Here is a 19194-nt window from a genome sequence, read left to right on the forward strand (position 1 = left end):
CCACGGCATGGGGTGAGACTGGGTGGCTTTGAGGTCCCTTCCAACCGAAGCCGATTCTGTGATGCTCCCGTATTCCAGCTATGTCTGAAGTGCACGTGCTTTTATCCCCTTCCCTTCCCGTATCACACCAGCAACACAGAATAAAAAGCCCTGAATGGGACCGCTGCGTGCGTAGAGCGGGAAGAATCGGCACCCCGCATCACCACCCCTGCTCCCGGCAGCCCAGCACAGGGGGGGCGGCCCCGGCCCCGGTCCCGGGCGGGCGGAGGCGGGGTGGGGCGGCGGCGGGACCAATAGGGCTGCGGCGGGGCGGGCCGTGCGGTGCCGTGCCGAGCCGCGCCGTGCCGGCAGCCGGAGTCCGCCGGGCGCTGCAGGTGGGAGCCCGGCTGCGCGGCGCGGAACTTCGGCGGGCCGGGGCTGTGCCCGCGCCGAGAGGCAGCGGGAGGAGGAGCGGCGGAAGGAGGAGATCCCGGCCGCGGGCTCAGGTGAGCCGCCGCTGAGCGCCGTTCCCCGCGCTGTCTTCCCTCGGCACCGCTCGGTTCGGCTAGGCGGGTCGCGATGCGCGGCGGGGCCGCCGGGCTGTCCTTGGCTTGAGGTCAATGGGGAAGGCCAAGGGGCGAGCGCTGGTCCCGACTGCTCCGCGGCTCTCACCCTTTTTCCATTTTTATTTTTTATTTTTTAATTTAATCTTTTCCTCCGTGTTGTCGCTGCCCCCATCCCACCCCCGCAGCCGATGCCCTCGGGCAGCCCTCGCTCCTTCTGCGGCGGCGGAGCGGCCACGTTGCGGGAATGCCGCAGGCGGGCTCTCTTCCTGCGGCTGCCCGTGCCCGCGCCGCGGAAGACCCGCGCGGTTTTTGCTCGCCGCGCGGCGGGGGTGGCTGCGGGGGCGCGCAGAGTGTGCGCGCTGCGCAGCGCAGTGTAGAGCGCAGAGCAGCCCAGGGGAAGCCCAGCCGCAGCCGATGGGATGCTGACGCCCGTTGTGGGGGGTGGAGGGTGCGTGTGCGTGTGTGTGTGTGTGTGTGTGCGGGATCGGAGCGGCTCGTGATGGAGCCGCAAGCTTTTGCGCGCGGACGGCGATGTCAGTGCGTCTGTAGCGCTAAAAATATCGGAGAGTGGGAATTTAAAAGGTGCACGCCCGTGGGGGTTTTTTTGGTGTTTTTTTTTTTGTTGTTGTTGTTCTTGTTTAATCCTTCTGCCCTGTCGTCTATTAAAAAAAAAAAAAAAAGAAAACAACTGATCTGTATGCATTTGCATTTCTTTAGTAACAGCATTTCGGTAGAAAAGTGATAGGAACACGGGAATTGAAAGTAGCGTTGGAGCCCCGGAGTGGCTGCGGGATAGCGCTGTGCATCAGCGGCTCTGGACTGAGAGCGCGAAGCGGCGCCGGGAGCGTGCGGGATCGCACGGGAAGCGCAGGGTGCAATGCAGGAGCGAGAGCGCTGAAACTCTGCATTTTGTGCACAGTTCAGCACCGGGTGGCCATTTTTTTTCTAATTCCTCCTGACAGGCTGTTGGACGCCCAAATGCTTATTTGGGACTTGGGAATACATGGATTCCTCCTCCGCACGTTTCGCTAGGACTGCTTCAATGCAAAGCGTTTGCATTTTTTTTCTGAAACTGTAATCGATGGCTCTTAGGCAAGCTCTGAGCCTCGTTAAGATGTAGTGAGCCGTTCCTGAGAAAGGTTTTGTCCACTCTCTCTGGAGTTTGTAAGCTGTTCCTTCCAGGGAATGGTGCTGTCCCTGGCTGGTGGCTGAAGCTGTAACACACCGTTTGGTGCGCTGCCAGGTGCAGCCCTTCCGTTGGAGTTTGGGATAGGCTCAGGCAGTGTGCAGTGCATACTGAGAAGCTGCTGTTCCATCGTGTCCTCCATTTTTGGGGCTATATTAGAGGAAATCTGAAAACAGTGGGTCGTCATTCCTCACACTGTGACGGCACGACTTTCCAAGAAACCTTTTTAGATGTACTACATGTAACTCTTCTTCGTATTTCTTTCTTTCTTTTTTAACATTAGGAGTTGTTGGTCCCCTTTCCTCGTAGGGTGTTACTCTGATACCTTTATTTTTGTAAGTCAGAAAGATCCCTGTAGATTCTGAATTAAACAGTTTTTAACATCAGAATCTCATTATTATGAAGGATTGGTATTGAAGCAGAATGTCCTGAGGAAACACCCCATTAATGTTCCTAGAAAAGTACCCTTCCTCCCAGCCTTGCCAAGTGCCATAAATGTGTGCTATTAGTGCAAGTTTGTCAGGAAAATGGTCTTTTCTTTGACTTTTTTCCCTTTTTTTTTTTTTTTTTCTGTATTGGAGAGAGCAGGAAAACAGGCTATCAGTATGTCACTGCTCTCTTGCCCTTCCTGCAGCAGCATTTATCTGAGCGTATGAAGTCTCTTTAAGAGGTAATTGTCATAGAAGTCTCCAGCTCAAATATTGGTTGCACATTACTGCCCAGAAGTAGCTTAGGAAGGCACTTTACTATCTCATGAAACCTTATCTGCTGTTCCACAACTTCATAACAAACCTACTGGAACATGAAATGACCTTGGAAAGGCATCGTTCAATCTGACACGCGGCATTCTCTTACTGGGAACAGAAATGCTCCATGCAAAGCTGATATTTTCAGACTACTGCATTTGAATTCATCTTTTTTTCTTCCCCCCTCCCCCCCTTTGAAGAGGGGAAGGAGATGGGTGGAATATTGAATTGGAAGGGAAAATATTTTTTTAAAAACAAACCCACTCAGCTGAAGTTGAAGCACCACTCAGCTGGAGAAGAGGTATATTGAGAATGCCTATGTGATAGTGACACTTAAGTCATGGGTGGAAACAAGGCTTCAATTTTAATCAAAGGAAAACAGCATTTCAGTTCTCTGCCAGTTCTGATTTGCTCATTCATGAGCTCTTCAAAAGCCCAAAATATTAGTAGGACTACTTGAGAGCTAGTTGTGTGTGCTAAATGAAAAAAAGAAGCGATGAAGTCTGAAGGAAGCGTTACATTTAATTGTATTTTTCTCAACATCATAATGCATTGCTTCCATTCTGGGAGAATTCCATGTTCTTTCCTCCAGAACCCTTTTGGTCCCCCAGATACAGCTCTTCCAGAAAGGATGCAAGAGCACTTGAGATTAGCAGCATGTGTATGCAGTTCCTCGCTACCAGGAGTGAAGAGTGCCTTGCAGCTGGCAAGCAAACAGTGGAGGCCATCTCTGGCCAGTAATCTTGATTGGTTTTCAGTGTTTTGTTTTGATGTTTGCTTACTTACTTGTTTGGATGCTGGACTTGACACTACAGGTCTTGCAAAAGACTTGTGAACTCTTGCAAGCCCATAGTGGTTGCTTTACCTGTCAGGAAGATGGTGCTCCTGGAGAGCAGCACCTGCTCAAAGCCTCCAGTGCTTTGGCCTCAGGAGCTTGGGATACGAGTGCCACCTGCTGGGTGATGAGCACATCTTATATAATTGATATCTATTTTTACAGAAGTGTGTGTGTACGTACACACGTATACAACTTGTACATAAACATTAATATACGGAATGGCATACCGAGGGGTATATAGCTTTTTTTTTTTTAATGCATAGGTTTTTGAGAGGACCCACCAAACTTTGCCAAGAGCTGAGTTCTCATCCTTCTGAGGAACTGCCCATAGCCCATGCTTTGTGAAACTCAGATGGTACTTGGGTTTTATATTACAAGGATGGAAGAAAGATGTTGATGCTGCTGTTGGTTAACGTTGCCTTTGTCTTTACTGAAAGTAAGGGCAAGCTTCCAGCTGTACAGCTTGTTTCTCATGATGCAGGCTGTCATGATCTGCCTCCACACTTGGGTCTGGCAAGCTGTGGAGGTGGGGCTGGAGACCTGAAATGGAAACTGAGTAAACCAAACTCAGCTTTATTGCTTGTATGTTAAATCTCCACAGTGCTGTCAATTTTATCATTTATCATGATGACTCTATTATTTCCATAACATTTTGTGAGCATCTCGTTTTGATACAAAATAGCACTTCTAATTTAATTATATGAAGAATTTGCAGGATATTCCTGGACAGCTTCTTTCATTTTAAAGAAAGCTTTTTTACATTCACACTTGACTAACATTTTCAAAGAGGAGTAAATTATCAAAGTTTTTTCTTGTCTAATAGAAGTTCCACTGACAGGTGAAGTCATAAATCTGATTCAAACATACCTGCAGCAATGCTTTTCCAGTTTTGTTAGTTTCCATTTATCTGCCTGCAATGCTGCTCAACCATCAATTTGATTCCAGAGCCATATCCTTCACGTGGATCCAGGGTGAAATCAGTTCAAGATGCATAGCCCTGTTTGTGGTTGGACAGCTGACCTCACTAAGGCTTTATTGTTTATTTATTTGTTGAAGCATTGTTGCCAGTGAGCCTTTCAGCTTGCCTGTGGACTAGGAACGGATCCAGGTGAACCATAAAAGTTTTGTGGAAACTTCCAAAAGTTTTAACTGAAAAATCTGTATTGATGTACTTCTGTGATAAATAGATGAAATGCTTCACATGATTTTCAAACTGTATGCCTCCACTTTTACAGATTACATTGGAGAGCGTATAGCAGTCACAAATGAGTTGGTGGAGTAGAAAGCAAGTAGTGTAATTGCAGAGTTCATCTTAAGGTGTGATGGAAGAAAAAAAGCACCTGGCAAAGAGGGATTACAGTACTGGCTTTTGAGGAGAGGAATCCAAAGTAATAATGCATAAATAAATCTCACCATCTCCTAAAAACGTTCACAGTTAATTTGATGCTTGACAAATTGTGATTTCAGTGTCTGGTGAAAAAGCAATTGACCCTAAAATTGCTGCCTGAAGCTGAACCAATGTTTTCAATTTCATAACCAGAGTCATGCAAAAATAGCATTTGAAGAGGAGCATGGGGAATGCAAAATGGTTCTGTTGCTCTGTGATCTTGTTCTAATGCATCTCTTCTGACCCTGACCCAAGTAATTGGCAGGTAGTGCAGGCAGTAGATGCTGCTATACTCTTCAAGGCAACATTCATCCCATCCTGGCATATTATTTATTCTTTCCTTCTTCTTTTTTTTTTTTTTTTCTCTCTCCCACAAAACTTTTGAGCTGCTAATGGACATCTGCCCATTACAACTTGTTCTCACTCAGAAATGCACGCGTAATATTGTCAATGGGATGCTGCAATACTCTCCTGTTCCCCTCTCCATCCTAAAGAAACAAGTTTGGCATCTCTCTTACTTGCATGCAGTAAGATGCCACCTTCAAGTCAATAGTACCCTTCTGTTTTGTTACTTCTTCCTTTTTTTTCTGCACAGCATGTTACCGTGCTTTCTCTGCTACTCACCTTTCCCATTACCCCTTGACTTCTTGGCAAGTTCGTCAATGTTCATCTTGCTTCATGTCACCATCTCAGTCTTACTTTGCTTAGTTTGAAGTCCTGCATTTAGTCTGGTTGTTCAGTGGTTGTTACAGACATCGGGAGTATCTTGGAATATGTCTGCTCCAGTAAAATTGCTCTCCCATTAAGCTCCACTTCTCTTGCAGGAGGAAGAGGCAGGTAATACCTGAGAGCCATCTGCAGTTACATGTAGTGATGTATGGTCACGTTTCTGGGGAAGAGCAATTCTTTACAGGACTGACAAACAAAATCAGAAGTAGAGGAAAATCCTTTGCAGCCTCTTTTCCCTTTCCCTGACAGTATGTTTCACATGAAGGAGTTGGAAAAGCTTTTTTTGTAAAAGCACTCCTACAAAACTAGCAACAAAAACTGTTGGCCAGCAAAGTGAAATACATGAGCAATCAGCATCCTTCTGCAGTCTTCCTTGCTGTCTTACTAATGGGCTGTGGAAGCAGAGGAGGAGGTAGCTCATCAACCATTATCAGTAGGGGGCTGCAAATGAGTTGGCTGTGCCAACTGTATTTCCCTTTTTGATACTAACAAAGAATGTTTCCTTCATATGACATGGTTTCTGCTGTGATTAAAAAAAAAAAAAATCCATCCCAGGGTGAGTGCAAGAGGTTCACTGCCTTCGTAGCCTGTCTGGAGCTTCTGGAGGTTAAAATGTTGCCATGACCCCTTCAAAAATCTTAGAGTTGTGAGGGTGTGTGTCTTCCTGAGGACAGATAGCTTGAAAAGTGTGGATGGCCCAAGCCTATCAGATGGGAAAATTTCCCAATCTGTTGTGAGAGATTTGCAAAGGCTATTGCCTCCTTGGCATCTTGTCAGCCTTGGTACTATTTGCACGATGGCCAAAACCTGATGCTGATACAGCTGCGGGGATAACACAGTTGGCATTTCCTTCCTGGCTTCCTCCTCTGTGCTGCAGGCTTCAGTGCCTTTGCTATCAGCTGCCCCAAAACCTTTTACTCCTCCTGAACTTGCAGATGCAATCAGTTTCTCCAGTCCAAAGAACAACATGCGTTTTGGTGCTCTTACACATGTACAGGCAATTTGCTTAGGTCAACCTACAGCAATAAGAATTTTGTAAAGATGTGTTCAAAGCAATCCCTCTCTGAGATAATAGCAGTAGTAATAATAACAGTAAACTAACCTGGTTGAATGTTTTGGAGCTCTTACCAAAGGAAATCAATTCTGAGCCTGGGAAAACTGTAACATTTGTTCTTTGGGTTTTTGTTAGTAGGAAAGAGCTGATGCTGATCGTGGTCACTTCAGCTTGGGTGTTCTTGGTGGTTTGCAGGAACATAAATGAAGAAAGACACACAGCTGTAGAATAGGTTTCAAGTCACTTAATTGTAAGGAATAAATTATCAGTCCCCTCTTCCTTGACTGAGGATACTGAAAATTATCAGTCACTGTGGGGTGGGTCACTTCTGACTCTTTTTCCTACCAACAAATCTTACATCTGATTGTCAAAGATTTAGAATTGTCTGCAGCATCAGAGAATAACATACCTTATCTGATATCTGATGTTGCCTGCCTTTTCCTGACTGATGGGGGAGAAAAAAATGTACAGTGGAAAAGTTGTTTTATTTTCAAAACCTGTATGATGCCAGCCTTGACAGATCATTGCTAAACTGTAATTATTTTTTTTATCACTGTGCCATTGTTACTGTGCCCATTTTCTTCCTTTCTAGATTATATTGCAATCTGGGGGGTGTTCAGTCCAGTTAATCCATTCTTTAATACAAACTTTACATAAAGCTGTAGTGTTGTGTTGTTCATTTAATCCCAAGCGTTCTCTTTTTTTCTTCTTTTTCCCCTTCATTTTCGTGCTGATTGCTGTGACCATGCTGCAACCATGGACTCGATGAATGACACGCTGCTGCCTACTGGGATGTGGACAATTTTGGTGAGTCTGCAAAATAAGTTCAACTTGCATTTTCTGGAGAGAAAGAGGAGTGTTTTCTTGAAGGAAAGAGGAGCAATGCTATTTATTGTTAGTTGGGGTTGACAAAAGCTTGGTCTGTTTTGGGGGTGTAATTCTGTGGAAGCAACAGGCAAAGCTTACTGAATTGCAACATGTTCTTTGGTGGATTTTTTTTTCTTATTTTATTGTTAGCAAAGGTGAAGGAATTAATGTGCAGCAAATTAATTTCAAATAGCATCATTTTATAAGATAACTATAAAATGACTTTTCTGTAAGGCATACTGTGAAGCAATGGCTTAGAACATTTTAATTTTTCTTTCCTGGCTTAGTTAGTTGTTTCTGCAAATAATTCAGATAGAAAAGTATGAATTCATTGGATGGCTTTTTGGAAAAATACTGTACAGTCCTTTGTGTTGTACCTACTACTGGTGTTGCCTGCAGCGTGAACTTTTAGAGGTGGTGTGCTGAGGATTCATCTGCATTAAATATTGGACCAGAATTTCCTATGGAATAAGATTTCCATCCCAAGTAGTCTTCACTGAGATGCGTGGAATGGAGCTCTGTCAGGGTCACGTTCTTTGCTTGAATGCAGATCATGTGAGGAACCACTATAGCTCCCTGAGGATGACATTCTGGTGTTTGGGTCTTTCAATTAAAGGTAACTAGGCAGCTGCAGTGAAAATATTTGCTGCAAATGCCTTAAGATCTCCTCCAGAAATGCAACTGGAAGTGTCAAGAGTTCAGCCAGCACTGTCCATGGAAGGAAAGCTGCCTCCAAGGGCTGGCTGGGGGTGGTTGGCAGCTTAGAAGCCTTGGGATTTATCTCTGAGCTACTTAGACATTGTAGGAGTGACTTGTTACTACTATGGGACTCAATCAAGGAAAACAACTTGCCTCACCTTTCACCTGCGTGGCAATGGCCTTATTTATGTACAGGCTTAAGTTTGAGTGAGGAAACTGAGAAGCCATGTGTGGCCTTGTGTTGTGGTGGCCTTGTTCTGGGTGAGGTGTGGGAGTGAGCATGGGGCAGGGTGTGGGCTGCTCGCCAGCAGGTTGCAGCTGGGTTGAGATTCTGTATGCCCTCGGTTTTCCTTTTGAGTCCTCTGAATGTACGTGCTTTGCCACACCAGTGTGTTGTACAGGTGCAAAGAGTCTGAGATTGGAAGATGGGACTGGAGCGTAAGACTGTCCTCTCAGGTACAGCTTTGGAGAAATTTGAGATAAAACCCGATATTCCACTTGTGAGCATTTCCAGAGTATTGCTGCATAATCCTTTTTGTAAATCTGTAGCTTATGCTGGAAAGCTCTGGTCTCAAGGCAATATTCAGATTCAGAGTCCTGGAGTAAAATGGCTCTAATCATGTGTTGTGTGACCTTTCAGGCAGGATGAACATATGTTGCACTGTTGCAATTTTCTTGGTTGCTTTTAGGTATCTTTGACTCCTCAGCAGTGTAGCTAGGATTGCAGTTAGGAAGCCTTCTGCTTGACTGGCACAAGGTAATTCTGTATCTGTAGCAGTGAGATCTGTGAGCATGCTGCTTCAGATTGCCACTCTTTGATGTGCTAAGAAGCCTTGATCAGCCTGAGACAGTAGTAGCTCTTGTACACAGGAATGTCAGTAATGCATGTTTATTGTAACGTGTGCACTACAGGAAACTCTAAGTCTGAAAACTACCAGAGTGCGTTCCTTGTAGTTTTGTTTCAGTGTGCAACTCACTTGCCTTTCAGGCTATTTTGTACTGTATGTATACACTTGGCTCTTGTGCTGCACCCATGTGAAGAGATGCCGTTCTGATATTTGGAAGGGCTGTGATGTGAACATTGCAATCACCAGTGCATGTCAGAGGAAAACTGATGTGATTACATAGACGAGTATTTCCACACAGATTATATGCTTAGTTTAATTTTTCACTCTAGCTCTGTTTTAGTTTTATTTGAATTTTTTGCAAAGTTGAAGTCTATTAATCTAAATCAAAGAGGAAAATGTAGCTTGCATAAGCAGGTAAATATCAAAGCTACAAGGGCTGAAAGAGTAGGACTTGACTGGGTGTGGTGGTGATAGTTTGGTGATTAGACTTGATGATCTTAGTGGTCATTTCCAACCTTAATGATTCTACGATGCAATCCTTGCCTCCTCCCAAGTGTTTGCAGTAGAAGGACAAGAGACAGGGCAAAAGTGGAAATGAGAGAAGTTCAGGAAGGTTGAAAGGAGATACTTTTTCACCATGAGAACAGCCAGGCAGCAGCACAGGCTGCCCAGGAAGGCTGTACAGCTTCCATTCATGGAGATTTTCGTGGTCCATCTGGACAAAGCCCTGAGCAACCTGATCTGATCTCAGTTGATCCAGCTTGGAGCAGTAGGGTGGACTGGAGGCCTCCTGAGGTCCCTCCTGGCCTGAATTACGCAGTGATCCTTTAAAAAGCATTTGAATTTAGCATGGCCTTTATGCTTGGAAGAGAAATCAAGTAACAAGGTAATGGGGAGAGATAGCAAGGCTGGTAGTGACTTCTCTGGGAGGATGTAACATGCAGAGGAAGGCAGCATATAGCCAGGTTCCTTCTGGAATATCCCTGCCTCAAGCATTCTCTGAGTGGTTTGTTGCTTTCAGTTTTTAACTGCACAAAGCAGTTTGTTTCTTCTGATGAAACAGTGTGTTTGCTATATTCCAACAGTTTCACTGGTTTCCAAAACACTGGGGGGGGGAAAAAACAACTTCTGTTAACATCAGTTAACAATTTCAATTATCTCACTGGAGCAAACTTACAAAGTAGATTCTTCATGGAAAGGCTGTTAGACCTTGAGAGCCTTTCTTTAGCTGACTTTTTTTTTTTTTTTCAAGCTATGACTATTTTCATAGTTATAGTTAGTTCCATAGTCACTGGGTTAGTCCTGCAAACATTGAAAAACAAAATAAGCTTTTAGCAGTGTATGGCTTATGATTACACAAGTGAACAATTATTTGAATCTTCCAGATTTCACTTTTGGGGTTGTATTTCTTGTCTTGTTAACTTGATTTTTTTGTTATTGTTCCTTCTGAAGCGAGTTAGTATAATTTATAGATTGACTTTCCTGCTTTATGTTCAGAGGCAATAAAGGTGAATATGAATAGCAACAGTTGAGTAACTCTGAATGAGATTTCAAAGGCTTTCACTGCTTTACTTTTTTTTTTTTTTTTAAATTACTATCCCATCTGCTTTCCCACACATAGCAGGTGAGCTGTCATTCCAACCTGCCATATCCCAGTGTTGATCAGATGGAATCAGTGGGTGAGGTCCCAGGGAGGCCACAGATTGTTGTTCCTTCCATATTCAGAGGTTGAAAGCCCCATGGTCATAATGCCATCAGGACTGTTGCCTCAAGGAAGTAAAATTTCAAGGTTTCAACCTTAACCTTATTGCTCCATCATATGCACAGTAACTATCTTCAGAGCTATGTTAAGTAACTATTGTAACTTAACATGCACTTCTTCCTCTAGTCTCAAATACTACATTATCCAATGTTCGCTTTATTTTTATTTTGCACTTTGTGTGCAAAGTCTCTATTTCTTCTTTTCTGTTTTTTGGTTTTTTGTTGGTTTGTTATTTATTTATTTTTTTACCATAGCTGTTCATTTTCAGTTGTTGCATGGATAATAGTGTTGATGAAGAAGCATTTAACCTGACACATAAAACCATAGCTGTAAAGAAAATGAAACAGAGAAAATTGCAGTGGCAAAGGTTCCTAAATTATAGCTGTACAGGAAGATTGTGATAAGGAAGTAGTTAAACATTACTATTTAGTAAAACCTGCAACTGTGGCTGGTACTTTGATTATCTCCTCCTTTTGCTGGCACTTAATTTGTGGGGTTGCTGAGGTACTTTTCCTGCTAATAACATAACCACTTCATTGAATCAAAAGCCTTGGGAAGCAAATGGGCCTGTGTTCCCAGGTGGTTTTAAGTCAAGTGCCAAATAAATACTAATTGTTCTCTTTTTCTTTTTTCTTCTTTGAAATAAATACTAGGTGCTAGCCTTACTCTCTGAGAGCAGGTGTCTGTGTTTTTCAGTATACCTGAATGAAAAATGTAATATGACTAAAAAAGGATATTCATAACTGTAGTAGTAACATCAGAACCACCTGTATGCTCACTGGCATCAGGTCTTCCACACAGCCCCAGCATGAGTGAGAGTTGTCCTGCCTGTGCTGCTTATGGAGTTGCTCATTGACAGTCATGTGAGGGTAAGTCTGTGACCCCTTGGCAGCAAATCTCATGTTGAAGGGGCTTTGGTTGGTTTCAAAGTGTTTCCCTTAGATGCTGATATCACAGCAGTGATCCACCAGATCCTGAAGGCCAGCTTTTATCAGCAGGGATGTGGGACAGTATTGATGAGCTACATGGGTCTCACACAGAAATCAGCAGGGATGGTCTTTTATGTACTTTTTATTTAAAAAAATATTTTATATACTTTTTATTATAAAAAAGTACTTTTTTTTTTTTTCCCAGACACTGTATTTTTTTGCTTCTGGAACTTGCAGTCAGGATGCAAGTTAGTGAACTTGGGTTAGTAATAATTTTCTTAGTTGAGGCCTAACCAAGTGACTCAGAAAACGTCCTGCAAGTGAAGGTGAGCTCAGTTTGGGTTGTTCATTCTGTTTGAACAGGACAGGTTGCTGTTCATGGGGGAGAAAGGTAGGCTTTTGTGAAGAAGCTAACTGCCTGCATGCTTATCTCAACCTTGATGAAGCTGTTACCATAGGTTTGTTAGGAAAAGAGTCAGGTAAAATCAGTGGCCCAGGCTGGGCAAAGGTTAAAGCAATCAGCGATAGCTCAGCTGTCAGCAGAATTGTATTGCTGGGAATCTTATTCGAGGCTTTGTCTGCTTAGCTTTTAGATGTTCCTGCTAGCATGTCCTTTGGCAAGCTGAGAAATGGTCAAGGGTTGGCAGGCAGGAATCACTGACAGACCTTTGCATTGTGGAGCTGACCTGGAGGGTGGCCACATTATTGCAGAAGTGGCAGTTGCTTGCAGTGAAGCCTGAGATAAGTGCATTTATCCAGTCACAGAGAAGCTGCTTAAGTTGTAGTTTTGGCAACTTCACTTTTTTCCCTCCTCATTTCCCACCGGAGTAGTTGCAGTGATGTTTTGTGCAGTTGCATCTTTTTTTTTTCTTACTCGTTTATTACTAGTTCAACAAATGGTATCACTAGTATGAGGGAGTTTTATCAAACATTATAGAGGAGTTTTCTTACTAGAACAAATGAAATACAACCAGAATAGGATTCTTCATATTTAATTTATATTTATGTGCGTGTCTGCCAAATTCCAGTACAGACAGAATCAGTATAATTTACTATTAAAAATACAATAATATTGAACTTTACCATATTTCTCTCTTCTCTCAACCCAGCACTTTTTTTTTTTCTTATGTGGAAATTTAAACTAAGCATATAATGAATTTTTAAAGCATTTCAAGTCTCTTATTCCAAGCTAATGTAAATTCTTTTGCAGTTGCCTATTACTGAAGTCTGCCTTTTTATATGCAGAGATATAATTACTGGCCAGTATATGTCTTTGCAGTAATGACGGTCACTGCAGCTGTTTGGTCATGTTTATGCATGACAAGATATCTCAACAGGATTGCAAGAATTTTGCAGCGAGTTTCATTTTTTCAGTGTTGGGAAGTGGGCTCCATCTAGTGTTTAATTCAAAGATTAAAGTCAAGTTGCTTTTTTCAAATGCCCTTGCAGTAAGAATAAAGGACGTGCAGGAGGAATTGCAATAGGCATGGCTTTCATTGATCATCCTCTAGGATGAGACTATTCTAGATACACTCAGTATACTAATGGCAACCTGCAACACTGTGTCTGTCTTGCATCAGCACTTGTTTCAGAGAAACAAAAATAACCCTAATATGAAGTAATGTGCAGCTAAAGAAATTAAAACACCGTGGCAACAGTATGATCCCTGAACATTTCGTTTGCTTACTATTTGTATTTTCACACTATTTAATGTAGCATGTTAGAAAACAGCATGCTAGCCTATAAAATCAGAATTGGAAAACTAGTTGAGGGTTCTTTTAAGAAGTAATGAGTTTTGAAACATGTACTGTATACCAATATCCATTCAACAGGATGATTTTCTACTGTGTAATGCTTCTCTAAAGCAGCATATAGTATTTGTCTGTTATTTTAACTGTTTTCTTACCATTTACAGTACTTGGTCTTTTGATAAGGGCTACTTAATATTTTTAATATTATTTTAATATTATTAAAAAGGATATAATATTTCTGACCTAATTATTTTTATCATTGCTTTACTGCTCCCATCCCCAGTGATAAATAATGCTGTAAAACAGACAGAAGGCATGAAGAGGAAATTACTGTTTTTAAATGTGCAAGGTAGTGTTAATTCATCTAAGTAACTGCTGTTTTTGTTGATACTGGATCACACTGACCACATTGTAATGCTTAAGCCTGAGCATAGATTTGTCTTCTCTGCTGACCTTTTACACTTTCAACTGTAGAACAGAAACAGGAGTTCCTAAATGTTTATAGTGTGGAGGGCGCAGCAGCAAACGTAGAGGAAAACTTGATCTACCTGAGGGCTGTAATTAATTATTGGTACAATGAGGGGCTTGTTTGCTCGCCTTTTTTCTTCCATTTCAAAGGATTTTTGAGGCAACTCTCATGAGCTTTTAGTCCGAGCTCCCTAAACACCTTACAGCTGTAGTTTGAGACTGATGAGACAAGAGGGAGATGGGTGCTGGATCCAGGCTCTTTTTGACCTGTAATTTGGGAATGTGAAGAAAATCTGCAGGCCAGATCCTAAGTCAGCTTTTGGCTTGTTGCCTGTGACTGGAGCATGCAGTAGGGGCCGGAATCCAGTCCCATGTTGCTGGCAAAAAGCCTATTATTGTTTCATCTGTGAAATATTTGGGGCCTGAGATTTTCAGTTGACACTTGCTAGCTGAGCATGGACAAAGCTAACATGAACCATCTGGTGCCTGGAAGAAGCAATGAGATATGTGATACTGACCATGACCCTGAGCAAACAAAGAACCCACAGGAGCCCTCCTTGCTCAGCACCCTGCTACCTAGTTCTGCCATCTTCTCCACCTTGGGTAATGGCCTGCTTTTCCAGAGGGGCCTCCTGCTCATCCCCTTGCTGATTCATGGAAAGGAGAATATTTTTCCTTTTCCTTTTGAAAAGTAGCATCTGTGTTGTTGAGGGAAAAGACCAGGAGTGATGGGTGAAAGGGGGGAGACCCATCAGGCACTGCTTCTTTCACTTGGCTAAGGAAGACTACCAGCAGTAGTGGGCAGATTTCTTGACAAATCTTGTTTTTGTGTTGTTTGGTTGTTTTTTTTTTTTTTTTTTTTTTGGGGGGGGGTTGATTGGTTTGTTTGTTTTGCCATTAACACACTGGTGTGGTTGGCAAGCTCTGATTATTATTTTTTTTTTTATGTCATATAGGTGTAACCTTTTGTTTCTTAACCCCTCAGTCATGGCACTGTTCTGGATTACCTAAGCCTGCCGGACAGGTGATATTTTGTGACTAAATACCAACTTCTGTGGGCAAAAAAAAAGCCCCAATTTCTTTACCTGCAAAGATTTTTAAGTTTCAGATCTTAAATAACATTAAAGCCAGCTTTATTTCTTTATGTATCCTGTGAATGAACAATGAAAGCAAATGTAAATTTGTGACACTTGATGCTTTTGAATCTTCCTTACACTGATCCATTAGATAAATATGTATCTTTGTGGTGGTGGTTTTTTTTAATTGCTTATTTAGAAGCAGTGGCTTCTTTAGAGTTTCCAAACAAAACTTGGAAATATTGCCACTGTACTCATTCTGTGAAGACCTGGTCTGGCTTTAAAAAAAAAAAAAAAGTCCAAATGTAGACTTTCTCAGTGCCTTCAAAACCTATTTGTAAAATTACAGATTGAAAAGTCAAGGCAGTGTATTTATTTTTGGAGTGCTTAATAATATAGTGTCACCAATTCAAGCACTACGGTTTGCATTGTAACCAGCAGCGTACTTGTAGCCATGGCTGAGATTGACCACAAAGGCCTGACAGGCGTTTAGTTGTTTTGCTTAGACAGACTTCAGCCTGGGAGGAAGAAAGAAAAGAAAGACTTTCCAGTAGCAGTTTGTATTTGCTGGAACTAATTTTTCATCAGTATTTGCTTTTTTTCCCTCACTTTTGCTTCCTCACTGATGTGCAGTGAGGCAGAGACCTGAACCATGTCTCTTCAGCATTAGCTGGAGAGCTGATGTGGTGTTACTGCCTTAGGTTATCTCAGTTAGTCTTTTCTGTTGCAATAAATGTTTGAGGTAGAATCTAAAGAACTGAGGAGAGTATCTCTTTTAGATTTGGGCCATGTAGGAACAGGATTGCTGTTCCTGTGAACACTGAAGCATTTTATACAGGGTAGGTGGTTCTGCTAGGAGAACAGCTTATCCCTGGAATGCCCCTTGCCTGCTACATGCTATGATAGGGGCCTCAGTCACACTCATCCTTTCCATGGCAAATGCTCTTGCTATTGGGGTCACACGATGAAGGAAGGTGATCTGGTAGGCCCAAATGCCAAATAGTTGCTATGTGATGTGAAACAGGGAAGTGGAAGAAAATGTAGAGTGAGAGATGTTTTGTTTGGGTGAGTTGTTGTAGAGTTTATGGCAGCAATTAGAAAGGAAAGCAAACAAAGTATTGAGAACTTGAGATTGGAAAGATTGTTCTGGCACACAGAAATCAGATCTGGAGCTTTCTGCTCTCTTCTGTCACTGTGTTAAAGGGAGAAAAGTGTGAAGATTGAGATAGGGAGTGGAAAAGAGCAGAAATGATTAATGGTTTCAGGTAGTGCAGGTTATGAAGATGTAATTAGTCCTGGCCTATTTAACTTGGAGGTGGGGAAAAACCATAAATAAAGGGTGGAAATTAAGAGGTAAAATATTAAGAGGACTTAACTGTTTTGACTCAGTATCTCTGAGCATAATTAAGGTGCTAACATGTAGATGCCTAAGGAATAATCTTTCTTTTACCACAAGGGTAACAGGCAGTGCACTGTGGAAGTAAATAAGAGTTGTCAGTAGACATCAGCTAATTGAAGGGCTAGGCAGGCTATTTTGAGAGAAAGAGTACACTAATACATCAACTAACTAGATTAAAGGTGTTAAGATGACAAGATCCTTAATTTAGGTCACTGTTTGTTTCCACACGAAGGCAGACAGTGGTGACCATATGGTCTGCTCCTTACTTGTAATGTTCCTGTGCGCAGTGAATGTTGCATTCATGTTGTGACCCAAAGCAGCAGTTGTTCACCTTTCTTTCTTGTACTCTCTTCTTGGTTCCCTGCACAAACAAGATCCCAATAGTTTAGGATCTAAACCTGGGCAGTGCTTAAGTTTTGCTCTGGTTTTGGTTACCTGACTTGAACTCTGTTCTACCTCCCGTCTCTGCAGGGGGGCAAAGTCTTCAGTGATTCTGAATCTCAGAGCTTAGCTGCACAACCTGTTGGGTCTGTGCCACTGTAAGCATGTGACTTGGGAAATTTACGAACTGGAAAGTGGCTGCTAGAAGGACACCAATTTAAGCTACAGGAAGGGAAATTGGGAGGACAGTTTTACTGTCCTCAGACCGGGAGATTGGCTTTACTTTCATCATTAGTTATCCTTTTGCTCAGGGAAGAGGTGGATCCACTAACATCCTTCATTCTTAATGTGCCTGTAAGAGATAATGACAAAAATTATTGTAATTTAGTTCTGTTCTTGCATGTTCTCCATGGTGAAGTGATTTGCTGTTAGTTTCCTCTGTACTTATAGATGCAGTAATGGTTTTGGAAGGAGAGCTTACTCTAATTTGTAGACATTAAGTTGGTAAGAATTTGCCTGTTGTTGCTGATGTAATTTCTTCTTTGCCTGACCTCATTCACCTGGCATTAAAATCATATTACTGAATCTCAATTTCAAAATTGCTTCAGCTAATAGGAAAAACCCTTTCTGTAAGTGTTTTGTTGGCTTGATCCTATCTGTATCCTTAATGTCCACTATGGGACTATATCCAACTCTTCAGTGCTGACAAGTGCCTTTTAGCTTCATTTATTTATTATGGGGAAAACAACTTAAAAGCTTAGTTATTACAGCCACTTTTTAAAGGAGAAAGTAATGAAATTGCCCAGTTCGAAGACACAGGTTATATAACTTGATATTGAAGTTTAAGTAGCATTATTAAAGCCAAATATTCCCCATTAAAATCGCTAGGGGTTCATTTTGTTTCAAAATTCAAGCATAATACCCTCTAACGCAACACTTATCAAGGCAGTGGCCAAAAAGCCACTGCTCTGCCTACTGTGCATTGTACAGGCTACACATACTTGTTTTATTAGCATGCTTTGCCAGACCACCTACCTACTCCTGCAGTAGGTGTTTCTCGTGCTTGGAGCCCAAGCATGTCTGCAGCTATTGCCCTTAAAAAAGTAGGTTACAGTGATCTGATTGCTGTGTAAATAGTGATATAAAACTAGATGAGACTGGACTATGCAAGAATAACACTTTTTTTATTTCTCCTACCTCTTTTAAATTTTGTCCTCAAGATAGAAAAGGGCAACACCTACCTGGAAATTTTGGATTCTGAAAGACCTGGGGTATTATTTTAATTTGCCCATATGTTTTCTTACATATTCAAAAAATAGCTTCCTGCCTTTTTTCCTTTTTTTTTTCTTCTTTTTTTTGGTGCAGTGTTGACTTTCAGAGGACTTACTTTAATTCTGATTAAAGGACAAACTGGCAGTGGTCAGTAGTGGGGGGAAAATGCTGAATTAATAATGAATGGGTGGAGGAAAGAATTCAGTAATTTCAGAGACAATTTTACTTTCTGTTTGATTGCTTTCATGCTCTGATTTGCATTAGCATGCAAATATTTCTTCCTTGCTGTGCTCAAAGTTGAAAAGGATAAAATGAAGGAAGCTACCAACAGATGTGATGAAGACAGATCTTTTTCTTCCAAAGGAAAATATAAATGTTGTCAGTATTAGGAAAATGAAGGGGTTTCTCTCAGAAAAAAAGCAGTAATCGCAAAGTCTTGAGTATTTAAAGATCACTTTTGTCAAACTAGCTCAACTAGAGCAGGAAAAGTGCAGTATTGATAACTGATGGTACTTCTGGGTGAGATTCTTAAGGCACTGCTGTCATAGAAGTGTGTTTATTAAAATATCTCTCACCCCAGAGCTGCCAGTAGCTGTTTGAATGCCAGCTCTGAGTGGGAGCAGTATCTTGTTGCCTCCCCGTCTGGCTTAATTCACTTGCTGTATTTGAATGGGTTATTTATTTTTGAATAGGAAATAAACCATTCCTTCTGGGATTTTTGGTAATGAGAGTTTTGACATCAGTTCTGAAATACTTTTTTTTCCCTCTTCCAGAAAATGAAATACCAGCATAAGGAATGTAGCGCTGAACACCATGAAATATTTTCAGAGGACTTCTAGTGTGGGGAATTGCATATTTTTTTTTTCTTGTCCTGCAATAAGTCCTAACATCTGCCATTTTATTGTTGAGATAAACTGATCTTTTTATTACTTTGCAGAGGGGATGTTCCTTGTAAAATCTTCAACTCAGTGCTCAGAACAGCCTGATTGATAACTTTATGTGTATGTTGTAGGGTGAGTTTGATTGCTTCACCTTTGAAATTTAGCGTAGCTGATGTTGTAGCAGCACTATTCCATATATTATCGAAACGGCTGCAACATTTCCAGTTTTTATTAAAAACAAACAAAAACTGCTTGAATAATGTTAGCCAGAAGCTAGAAGGTTTGAAGGGTGTGTACAAAAGATGGGTCATAGTGTGGAGGTAAAACAGAAGAGACAGAGGCTGCCATAAAACTGCAAGTTTAATTAGGCACTATT

The 19194-nt window shown here is 41.9% G+C and overlaps 1 protein-coding gene across 1 annotated transcript in view; it reads left to right on the forward strand.

The window, feature by feature from the left end:
• The first annotated feature begins 331 nt into the window (after nt 1-331).
• Nucleotides 332-19194, forward strand: part of EPB41L3 (erythrocyte membrane protein band 4.1 like 3) — a 138424-nt gene continuing 119561 nt past the window's right edge. Inside the window, exon 1 of the mRNA XM_031588932.2 lies at nt 332-485. The gene's annotated coding sequence lies outside the window, so the exon portion shown is untranslated. The remainder of the gene's footprint in view (nt 486-19194) is intronic.

The sequence above is a fragment of the Phasianus colchicus genome, chromosome 3, assembly GCF_987193195.1.
Source record: "Phasianus colchicus chromosome 3, bPhaCol1.hap1.1, whole genome shotgun sequence".
NCBI lineage: Eukaryota > Metazoa > Chordata > Aves > Galliformes > Phasianidae > Phasianus > Phasianus colchicus.